The 10,343-nt window shown below is 47.8% G+C and overlaps 1 pseudogene; it reads right to left on the bottom strand.

The window, feature by feature from the left end:
- Window positions 1–677: 677 nt before the first annotated feature.
- Window positions 678–8,378, bottom strand: LOC126934395 (ankyrin repeat domain-containing protein 11-like; annotated as a pseudogene).
- Between the last annotated feature and the right edge of the window lie 1,965 nt (window positions 8,379–10,343).

Here is a 10,343-nt window from a genome sequence, read left to right as displayed (position 1 = left end):
TTTGTAGATGATTATTGGCTCTGTAGTGTTTCAAGTTATGTTCTCAGAAAGATAAACAAAATGCCCAAGATTAAAGGAAAAAAGATACAAACCACGTGGATTTGACTCCATTAAAAACACTACGGGGGTCCTGGTTCTGTGTCCCTCTGCCTGGGCAGGTGGCATGGCCAACGCCCTGCTCCGCACCAGGTCCTAAGCCCAGTCGGAGGCCGTTGCAGCTCTGTGGCAACAGGACCATGGCTGGGACTGCACTCCTGCCCCTCTGACCTGGAGGTCACCGTTTGTGAGAGATGATAGACACCTTAATTTTATTTTCTTTAGTTGATCAGAATAGAGCAAAAATTTTTTTTAAAAATCCACTCCGTTCTCCACCTCCTGAAATGCCTCTGCAGTTGGTTGGAGAAAAGGGCCCGAAGGTCACCGTTTTCAGACAGAAGTTGCCATGTGTGCGCCCGGCACAAGGAGCTTTGCCCCCGCCGCGGCAACTGGTGGACAAGAGACGTGTTTCACCTCCCCAACGTCTGGAGTAGTCTGGAAGAGATGGAGATGTTTTGGCCTAGTGCAGTGTCTCTCGGGGTCTCTACTCACCCGGGTGGACATGGCGCTCCCTCCTTGGCCCCTGGGGCTCAGCAGCAGCCATGCAGCCCTCGCCTGCGTCCTGTGGTCATCCCCCGGTGTCACACCGGCAACAAAATAAAGTCGTCGTTGACGTCGACCATAGGCATGTAGAAGGAGGCCACCTTGTTCACGCACAGGGACTAGTGCCCGACAGGGTCCAAATTCTGCGCTTTCAGCTGCCACTCCATCCTCTGCACGGCATTCAGGGCCACAGCCTCGTGCTGCTGCCGCATGAGGAGGCAGGTCTTCATGCGGTTGTACTTGTCGTCCAAGTCCTGGAGCCAGAAGATGAACTGGTGGGCGTTAAGCCAGTCGCGCACTGACTTGTTCTCATCACCCTGGCTCTCTAGGGGCATGTTTTAAACCTCAGAGTCCAGCAGCATCGTGCCGGTGCTGAATAGCACTGCCTAGTTGGCGACGGTCCTGGCTGCTGGGCAATGAACCTGCAGAATCTCCTGCTCACAGGACACATCAGCTTCTCCTGATCGATGCTGTGCTGCAGATGCAGCTTTCCCCGGACCGCCTCCTGCTGCCTGAACAGCTCCTTCGGGGACTCCGCCAGGGAGGGAGGGGGTGCGATCACCGGAATGTGGAGCTTGCTGAGCGACTTGCTGTCCAGGGGATAGGATCCCGCGTAGGTGACGTATTCGGCGTGCCACTGGGGCGCCTGTGGCGAGCTGCAGCACAGAATCTTGAGCTTCTCCTGGATCTTCTTCCTGGTCTGCAGGAATTCAAAGTAGGGGTTGGCCCTGTTGCTGTGGTAGGGCTCGATGGTGTCCAGCTTGATGGCGTCCACGATGGTGGCTAGCGTCTGCTGGATCACCTCCGGCGTCTGCTGCGTGGACATGTTCAGTTGCTGGGTGGAGCGCTGGAAGCAGCGTTTGCCGGATGCTGGGCCTGGGCGTAGTCCCAGTCGGAGCCGCGGGCCTGGGACACACTCCTTGGAGTGAGGTGTGCTATACTTACTCTGATTCACGAGCATCTGCAAGTTCCTGGTCATGTGCTGAGGGTTCTCCCCCACTCTGGGAACTTTCGGGGCTTCAGCCGTGAGTTTTGGTTCTGGTTCTGTGGCTTCTCGGTGGATGCTGCACGGAGGGCCTTCGGCTGGGGCGGCAGGACTGGAGGCCTCAGTGTTGTCCTGGGGGCCAGCACTGTCCGCAGCCTGGGCTTGTGCCACAGTGTCCATGGAGAGTGGGGGGCGTTAGGGGCACAAAGGGATGCGGCGGGGGGTGGGGGGGCTTCAGCCTTGGCCCCCTGGTCTCCGCTCCCCAGTGGGCACTGTTCAGGGGGAACGGGCGTGGGCTCCATGCTGGAGTCCAGATCCCCAGAGGCCCTCTCTTCTGGCGCTGCCTCTGCCTCTGTAGCTTCTAGAGCCACGTCCAGCTTTGACTCCTCTGTGGGGAGCTGGGTGGAGGCCTGGTCGGGAGGCAGTGCTGGCTGCTCCTCAGGCACTAAGGCGGAAAGATCCCTACCGTTTACGACCACGGGGCCCCTGGAGAGATCTTTTCTGAAGGAGCAAGACTTTCTTATACGGGTTCTGTTTCAACATCTGGGACATCTTTAGTCTGCAAGGGAAGCTCCGGCAGTGAGAAGGACCACAGGTCCAGGTCGTCTTTGGGGCTGGCGAAGGCGTCTGCCCAGGGCACCAGATCCACCTGGCCGAGGGTAGACAGGCTGTGGCTGTTGTCCAGGAAGCTATTTTCCAGGGGTTCCAGAGCCTCCACCTGAGCCACAGCCTCAGGAGCCACGTCCAGCGAAGCTTCCGGAAGTGACTTGTAGTTGCTGAAGAAGGACTCCAGCCCGGAGGGAGGGGCGTAAGGAGCCGCCTCTGAGGTAGAGATGGAGGCGGGGATGGCTTCTGCCCAGTCTTTGATGTCCTCCAGTCCTGGCTCAGCGATGGGCAGAGTGTTTCAGGAGAGAGGCGGAAGTGGGGCGGGTATGGCACCTCTGAGGTGCTGAAGGGCCCTGGGGTTGCAGAGTGGAGGGAGTCCGCAGAGCAGAAATATTTCGGGGACTCAGTGAATCTTTGTGGAGACTTCAGCAGGAGGTCTGAGCCCACAGGCCAGCTGACAGGGTTTTCAGAGGCGCTCCCGATCAGACTAGAAGCAAGGGCCTGCTCGGCGGGGTGGGTCCACTCGACAGGCTCCTCTGTAATGATGGTGCTGACCCTCGTCCAGTGGCTCCAGGTAACTGGGCTCTGGGGGGATGATGGGGGTCATAGCCTGCTGGTCCTCGGTGACGTCCAGGTGCGGGGGAATGGCCCCTTCGAGGGAAGGAACCAGCAGCTTATCTCTGGGGGAAGGGGAAGATTTTGCTTGTAAACTTGAGAAGACGCCCTCTGTAGATGGGGTGACAGTGACAATGGCAGAGCGTCGACTTTGGGCGATGGGAGGTCATAGTCTGTGGAATATTACCCTGAGGACAAGCAAGCAAATTTCTCCGTGGGAACCGGGGGCAGGGGCGCCCTGTCTTCCATCTGGTGCGGCAGTGGGGAGTCGTAGCTGTAGGCGGCAGGAACACTCTGCTGCCTGAAGAGCTTGTCTTCCACGCTGAATTCATCCTAGGGAGTCCTCCTAATATTGACAGAAACCGACCGGTAAATGTTTGTGGAGAGAGGTTTGGCAGAAGCCTGGCTGGCGTCTTCCGAAAGCCCACTTGATGCCACGGAGAACCTGTCAAAAAAGGAGGGGGACAGCTGCTGGAAGGGTCAGTGGGCACAGACGTGGAATGCTGGGAGTCGGCGCAGTCGAACACAAGGTCCGTGTAGTCATCGGCGCTGCAGGAGGGGGTCCTGGGCGTGTGCACCACCTCCTCCTAGTTGGGTCAGGACAGCACCGACATAGGGGTGGGCACGCCAGTAGGTCGGCTCTGGCCAGGCCTGGAAGACGCAGGCAGGACCTCTTTCATGTGAGGCCCTGCGAGCCAGTCTTTGGAGTCTGCACCTGATCCCGGGTGTAGCTTATTTTTGGCAGCAGGTGGAATAGGAGTCGACTCCTTAAGACTTTTATCTTTAAACAGAGGGTCCAGCCCAGGCAGTTTCTTGGTGGGAATGTCCAGACCCTTCTTCCACCCGTCCTCTGCCGGCTTTGCCCTCTCCTTGAGGTTGGGATCTCCGGACCGGTACCTCAGCTTCTCCATCTGCTTCATCCTCTCCTTATGCCCCTTGTGGCACTCCTCCATCTCCAGGTCCTTCTGGGAGAACATCCTCTCAAAGCTGGTCAACATCAGGTCGACCTCCCCAGGAGTTTCTCCCTGGGCCTGGCATCTTTCTTGCCTGGGTCTTTGAACTGCGATACCTTATCATCCCCCGTTGCTCATCTTCATAGAGTCGCCCTTTTCTTTCTCTGCACTGTCCTTGAATTTCTCCTTCAGTTTGGCCTCCCTGAGACTTGGGTCCTCCTCCCTGGACTTGCCTTTGAGCAGGCGGGGAGGGCTGTCCTTGTCCCTGGCAGTGGGCTTCTCCTCGGTCCCTGTGATGCCTCAGAAACCAGTCTGCATGCCTGTTCAGGTGCCTCTTCTTCTCCTCTGTCAGTTTTTCCCTATGTTTCTGTCTTACTCTTCTCTTTTAGGATGTTGATGGTACTACATCCATAAGGCTTTAGTTCCTTTTCTATTTTCTTGGAAGGTTCTCTCTCCTAATCACTTTTATCTTTCTTTCTGGTAGAAAATAATTCAATGGTTTTATCTAGCCCATCTTCTATGTCAGCTTTCATGTAAGAAACTCCATAAGCAACCACCTCAGAAAGTCCTTTTCATACTGGCCAGAGTCCTTCCAAGCCCTCCTTGTAATCTCTGCCCTTCTCTTTCTTCTCAGCCTTTTCTTTCTTAGCTCGCTCTCTCAGTAGTGGCTCTTCTTATATGAGGATGAGGATGAGTAGTGTCTGTGCCTCTCCTTCTCTTTCAGCTTCTCTGGGAGGCAGGTGCTCTCTCTGGCCTCCTCCTATGCAGGTGGCTGCTTGAGACAGACCTCCAGGAAGGCAGTCAGCCCTGGCTCCTGCTCTCAGTCCATGAAGCTGTCAGAGGAGACCTCACTGATTTTATCATTGGAGTCTTCTCTGTACTCATGGAGAGCTTCTTCTTCTAACTTTTCAATCAGGCTTTTTTCTGTGTCCGTACTTCTCAAGGACGTCCTCTCCTTGGAATGTTCTTTATCCGACTTCTCTTTGTGTTTGCCTTTAGCCTTGTCTTCAACAGAGTGTTTCTTTTCAGCCTTCTCAGGGAGCTTCTGTTTATTTTTCTTATCTTGCGTGAAATCCACTGAAGCTCTTTCCTTGCTGTCCTTATACTTTTCTGGTACTTTGTCCTTCTCCTTGTGCTTTTCAAGGACTTTCTCTTTTTTGTCTCTCACCCCATCGGCAGCCCCTCTGTCCTTTCTCTTGGCTTTGGGGTTCTTGTCCTTTTGCCTCTTAGGGTGCTGCTCCTCAGAAGAGGACTTCCTGTGTCTGTCAGAGGCCTGGGCCTCCTGCCCTTCCTCCTTCTCCTGGAGGCCATCCACCCTCTGCAAGTGGCTGACCTCTCTGATCTTGAACCCACTCCCTGTGTAGTCGTCTTTGTCATCCACACTCTCTTCTGTGAATACGTCTGCGATGTACCAGCTTTTCTCCTTGCCTTTCTTGTCATTTTTGTTTTGTTTTGTTTTTTCAGAGAAGTCTTCTGAGGTAATCCCAGGGAAAGTCTTCTCCTTTTTCTCTTTCCCTTGGTCAAGAAACGCTTTCCTTTCTTTGTCTTTGCCATGTGTGTCTTTATGTTTTTTCCTTGGTATCTTGGTATTTTTTTCTCTTTAAAACATTTATCAAATTCTTTGTCCTTCTGACATTTTTCGAGGATAGATTTCTTACTTTTGTCCTTGTTACTGGACTTTTGTTTGTATTTTTCTGGTTTTGTTTTCTCCTTCCTTTCCTTATCAAGGCCGTCCTTCTTCTCTCACGCTGGGTGGTGTGGTTCCCACGGCTTCAGGCCCTTCCCAAAGTCGCAGTCAGACTTTTCCTTGAAGACCATCTGGCAACCACACTCCTTCAGCTCTTCCCGGTGTGCGGTGTGCCTCCTCTGACTTGGCCCTGCTGTCCCTGTGCTCCTTGGAGCTCTGGAGGGTGTCCTTTCTGTCCCGCCCGGCCTCTGCGGACTTTCTTTCCTCTTCTTGTGGTTTTCCGAAAGGTAACCGGGGACACTTGACGCTTTTCAGTCTGGCCTTTTCTCAAAGAGTTTTTATCCAAATAGTCCCTGTCCTTTCGGAAGACGGGCTCTCTGTAGTCTTGTTTCTTCCGGGCCCTGCTGTCCTTGCTTACTCTCCTGGCTGTCCTCTTTCACTGTTTCCACGATCAACTTGGCCACATAGTCATTCTTCAATCCATGTAGTCTGTCACTGCAGAGTCCTAGCTGTCCCCCACTTTGAAATCAAAGGATGAATTGGACAAGTCAAAAAACCACCGATTTTGCTGATCGCCAGAAAGGCTAAATTTGGTGTCTTCATTCTCCAGAAACTGATTTTTATTAAAATATTCATCAAAAGCAGAATCTTCCCTATAAACTTTTTCTTGAGTTTTCTTTATCTTCTTTAAAAGTCTCCTTCTCTTTTGAAATGTTGTCCTTTTTTTTTTTTTTTTTTCCAGACAGAGTCTCACTCTGTCGCCCAGGCTGGAGTGCAGTGGCACAATCTCGGTTCACTGCAAGCTCCGCCTACAGGGTTCACGCCATTCTCCTGCCTCAGCCTCCCAAGTAGCTGGGACTACAGGCGCCCGCTACCACGCCCGCCTATTTTTTTTTTTTTTTTTTTTTTTTTTGTATTTTTAAGTAGAGACAGGGTTTCACCGTGTTAGCCAGGATGGTCTCTATCTCCTGACCTCATGATCCGCTCACCTCGGCCTCCCAAAGTGCTGGGATTACAGGCGTGAGTCACTGCTCCCGGCCTGTCCTCTTTTAAATCATTCTTTTTCTCTAATTTTTAGGGCTGGTGTTTTGATTTCTTCTTTCTCTACTCTTTATACAGTCTCAGTTTTTCTTCTTTTGAAGACTTTTCATTCAGAGATTTCTCCTTTTCTGTTTTATTCCAACAGTCTTTCTCTTCTTGGAAAGATCTGCTGATGTCTTTGTTCATGTCTTGGATTCTCTTCAGTGATTTTTCATCTTTGGAGACCTTATGATCTCATCTTTACGGAGCCATTCTTTCTCTTCTGATTTCATTTTGCTAAGTTTCTCTTCTTTTTTAAAGTGGTCTCGATCATGCTTTAACACTTTTATTTTCAGTAGAAATATCATTCTCTAAAAGTATAGCCTTATCTGACTTTTGCTTGTAGTCATCTTATTCATATGTAAAACTTTTCAGTTTCAGCTCTTGGCTGATAGAACACTGTCCCTTCTCCTTGTTTTTGTGTTTTTGTTTTGTTTTATGTTTTTTGACCGCTTTCCCCTTCTTGTCCATCTTGAGGAGGGTGCCTCTGTGCTGGAGAGGAAGGGGCTTCTCTTCTCCGACAGGGAGCCCTGCAGCCTACCCAGCTTCCTGTGCTCCTGCTTCTTCCTCACTGGCTTCAGCAATTCCACACTGGAGCCCTCAGAGGAGTAATCAGACTCGCTTGTCAGTCTCTTCCATGTGGAGTCTGATAAAGAACTGATCTCTGGCCAAGCCAGGAGAGAAATGGTTTTCCAGTTGTCTGTCTGCCAGTGCTTGGTGTGCTGGTCTGTGTGGTTGGGGTTCTGCTTCTGGGTGGCAGAGCCCCCTTGAGATGAGGTGGAGGAAGCGGACAGGGAGATGAACAGGGAGGGGTCCTTCAGTACTAGCGGGGACCCCTTGAGGCAGCTGGAGCTCCCCACGGAGTCCCTGTCACCCTCCCCACTCTCTGAGGACTCACTTTCCAACTCTGAGGAACAGAACTTGTCAATCCATTTTCCAAAGCGAACCTCTCTGCCTTTTGTTTCTTTCCTTCACTTCTTTTTCATTTTATTTTATTTGTCCTTCTGCTGCTTGGCATTAGAAGCCTCTTGTGTCTTACTACCAGGCAATATCATATGTGCCGAGAGTCTCAGCTTCTCTCCTGTCCCCATGGTGACACTCACATCCTCCTTGTCTGATGTGTCTGACAGGATATGATGGGATTCTTTCTTTTGTGCAATAGTGTTATTTTCAGTGTAACTTTTAACCTCCATTTTGGGTGTAGAGGTAAAACTATTGGATTTCGTTTCGTTTCTTTTCTGTAATATTTTTTCAACAGATGCACCTTTCTCTTCTATTTCAGAGACTATTCTTTTTCTTTCTCTTCTATTTCAGAGACTATTTCTTTCTCTTCTATTCAGAGCACCTTTCTCTTCTATTTCAGTGACTCATAGATATATGGTAAAAAATAAAAAATAGTGTCTTAGATGGCTTCTTCTACTCTTTCAACAACCTTCTTTCTAATTATGGCTACTTACCACTTCTCTGCTTTCATGAATATCTAACTTGTGTTCAATAACCACAAAGTATCAATATCAGCTAATACCTATTCTACATCTTGCAAATAAATAGTGGGATTTTATATGCTACTTTAGGCCAGTGTGAAAAGAATCTTACATGTTTCACTTATATTATTAAGTTCTAATCACTTTTTAACTTAACAGTTTCCCTAAAGAAAATACAAGCTTCAAGATAGCACCACCAACAAAAAGTCAATTTTGTATGTCAACATTCTTGTAATAGAGTGAATTATTGTTTCCAATTCATCAGTTCCATGTAGTAGTTATTTATATACTCATCTTCATACCATTGTCATGGCTTCCTTTACCTCCATTGACTTGGTGCTTGGCCATAATCACTTGTTTTGATGAACATAATGCTAATGGACAAGATATGAGTGAACACTTGAAATGAGCATGTATGATTGACTTTGTGCTCTTCTCTTCCATCTTTTTCCATTGGCAGTGTCAGCTTGCACTTCCTCTGATCCAAGGATAATGAGTAACACTTAGAGCAGACCTAGAACAACCTCAGAGACTGGGGCCAAACACAGCTGAGCCTAGCCTAGATGGCCAAACCTGAGATGATGTGAAGACATCTATGATACAGATATAAATGCTTATTTTTGTATACCACTGAGATTTTCTTGTGGTTTATTTTGTAGCATTATGTTTAACTCTCTATATTTATTACAGTGTTTACAATGTAGTAGGTATCTCAACATTTGTTTAAAATGAACAGAATGACCATTATTTAAATCAACCCGTTAAACAGACAGACACATTTGGGTAGATGATACTGCACTCAATAATCCTAAACAAGATGGGAGTTTTTAAGAAAACCCATATGTATAGATCAGAGTATGTCCCCATCACATGGCCAAATACTGACTAAAGTTGTTAAATGAAGAAGATGATGTATCACCTAGTACTCTGGATAAAAAAATCTGGTTGGAGTGATAGAACTGAGATGGTGAAACAAATGGTAGCGTTAAGAGTGAATGTGTTTCAGTTTATTAGATGTTCAGCAGAGCTCCAGAGTAGATGGAGATCACTGCAGACCAGAAAAGGAGTTTTAGAAGAGGGGAACCTAGAGCAGCACTTCTAAAAACTTGTAGGATTTAGGGAGGAGGGGGAAGAAAGGGTCATTCTAGACAGAGAGAGGAACACATAGAAAACTGTGTAGGCAGTTGAGAATGGCCTGTGTTGGTGGGAAAGAGTATATACTGGACAGCGGGTCCAAATCAAAATGAGAGAAAGTAGCATAATTTGAGTAGGATCAAATACTGGGTGACAGTGAATGCAAACTAAGAGTCTGAAAATGGTCCATATGGAATCAGAAAAACACTGACAATTCTTGGGCCAGCAAATAATATAGTAAAAGAAAAATTTCTCTGGCAGAAGTATTTAGAGTTCTTTGAAGAAGGAGAAAATAAAGGTAATAGAATCACAGTGCTAGGTAGTGTACTTATGCAAACCTTAGCCTCATAACCTGAGATTTCTTTTTATACCACAGGCAAAAACATTAGTATTCTCCAAAGTTATCATTTTCTCTATTATGTAAATTTGGAAGTGCGTTTAAAAAGTTAAGCAGCGGGTTGTTGAGTGGTTAGGAAAGAACAATACTTTGGTACATCTGGACTTTGAGCCGGATTCTTTTCTCTGAACTATGTTCATTATCTGAGACACTGATTGTAAAGACCACATTACCCAATGTATGTGCAAAAGAAAAAGTTAATTAAAGCTATTCTTGAGGAGTTAGAAGAAAAGGATTTTATTACCATGAGGCAGAATTTTTCCTCAGCTGAGCTTCTGGAAATCACAACCCAAGTCTTAAATCTTACAATGTTACTCAAGCTCGGTAACATTAAAGTGATATCATTGTTGCTAGCAAATTAGAGGTCTTCAAATTGCTGAAAGAGACACAGAACGAGAGTTGAATTAATTAGCTCATATTTAGGGTGTGTGTGTGTGTGTGTATGTGTGTGTGTGTCTTCATAAATACTATGTAAACATGTTAGAATTTGATTTTGGGGCATTTTCCAACCTGTTACTAACACCTATCTCTATATATTCATTATATACCTGGTAAGATGCCTCTGTTACTTTTAATTTCACATGTATTTTTATAACATTATGGACTTTTAGAGCTGAACGAGATTTTAGAGAAATCCCATCCCATCTTGTCACTGTCAGAAGTGGAATCAGTTGTCTTAGTGGTGACTGCAGTGGTGGAGGTAGGCTGGAGAGCTTTTATTTTAGTGTTTCTTATTAACGATGCCACTGTTCATCAATCACTT

Source organism: Macaca thibetana, chromosome 13, assembly GCF_024542745.1.
Source record: "Macaca thibetana thibetana isolate TM-01 chromosome 13, ASM2454274v1, whole genome shotgun sequence".
Lineage (NCBI taxonomy): Eukaryota > Metazoa > Chordata > Mammalia > Primates > Cercopithecidae > Macaca > Macaca thibetana.
This window is presented reverse-complemented; position numbering and strand designations above follow the sequence as displayed.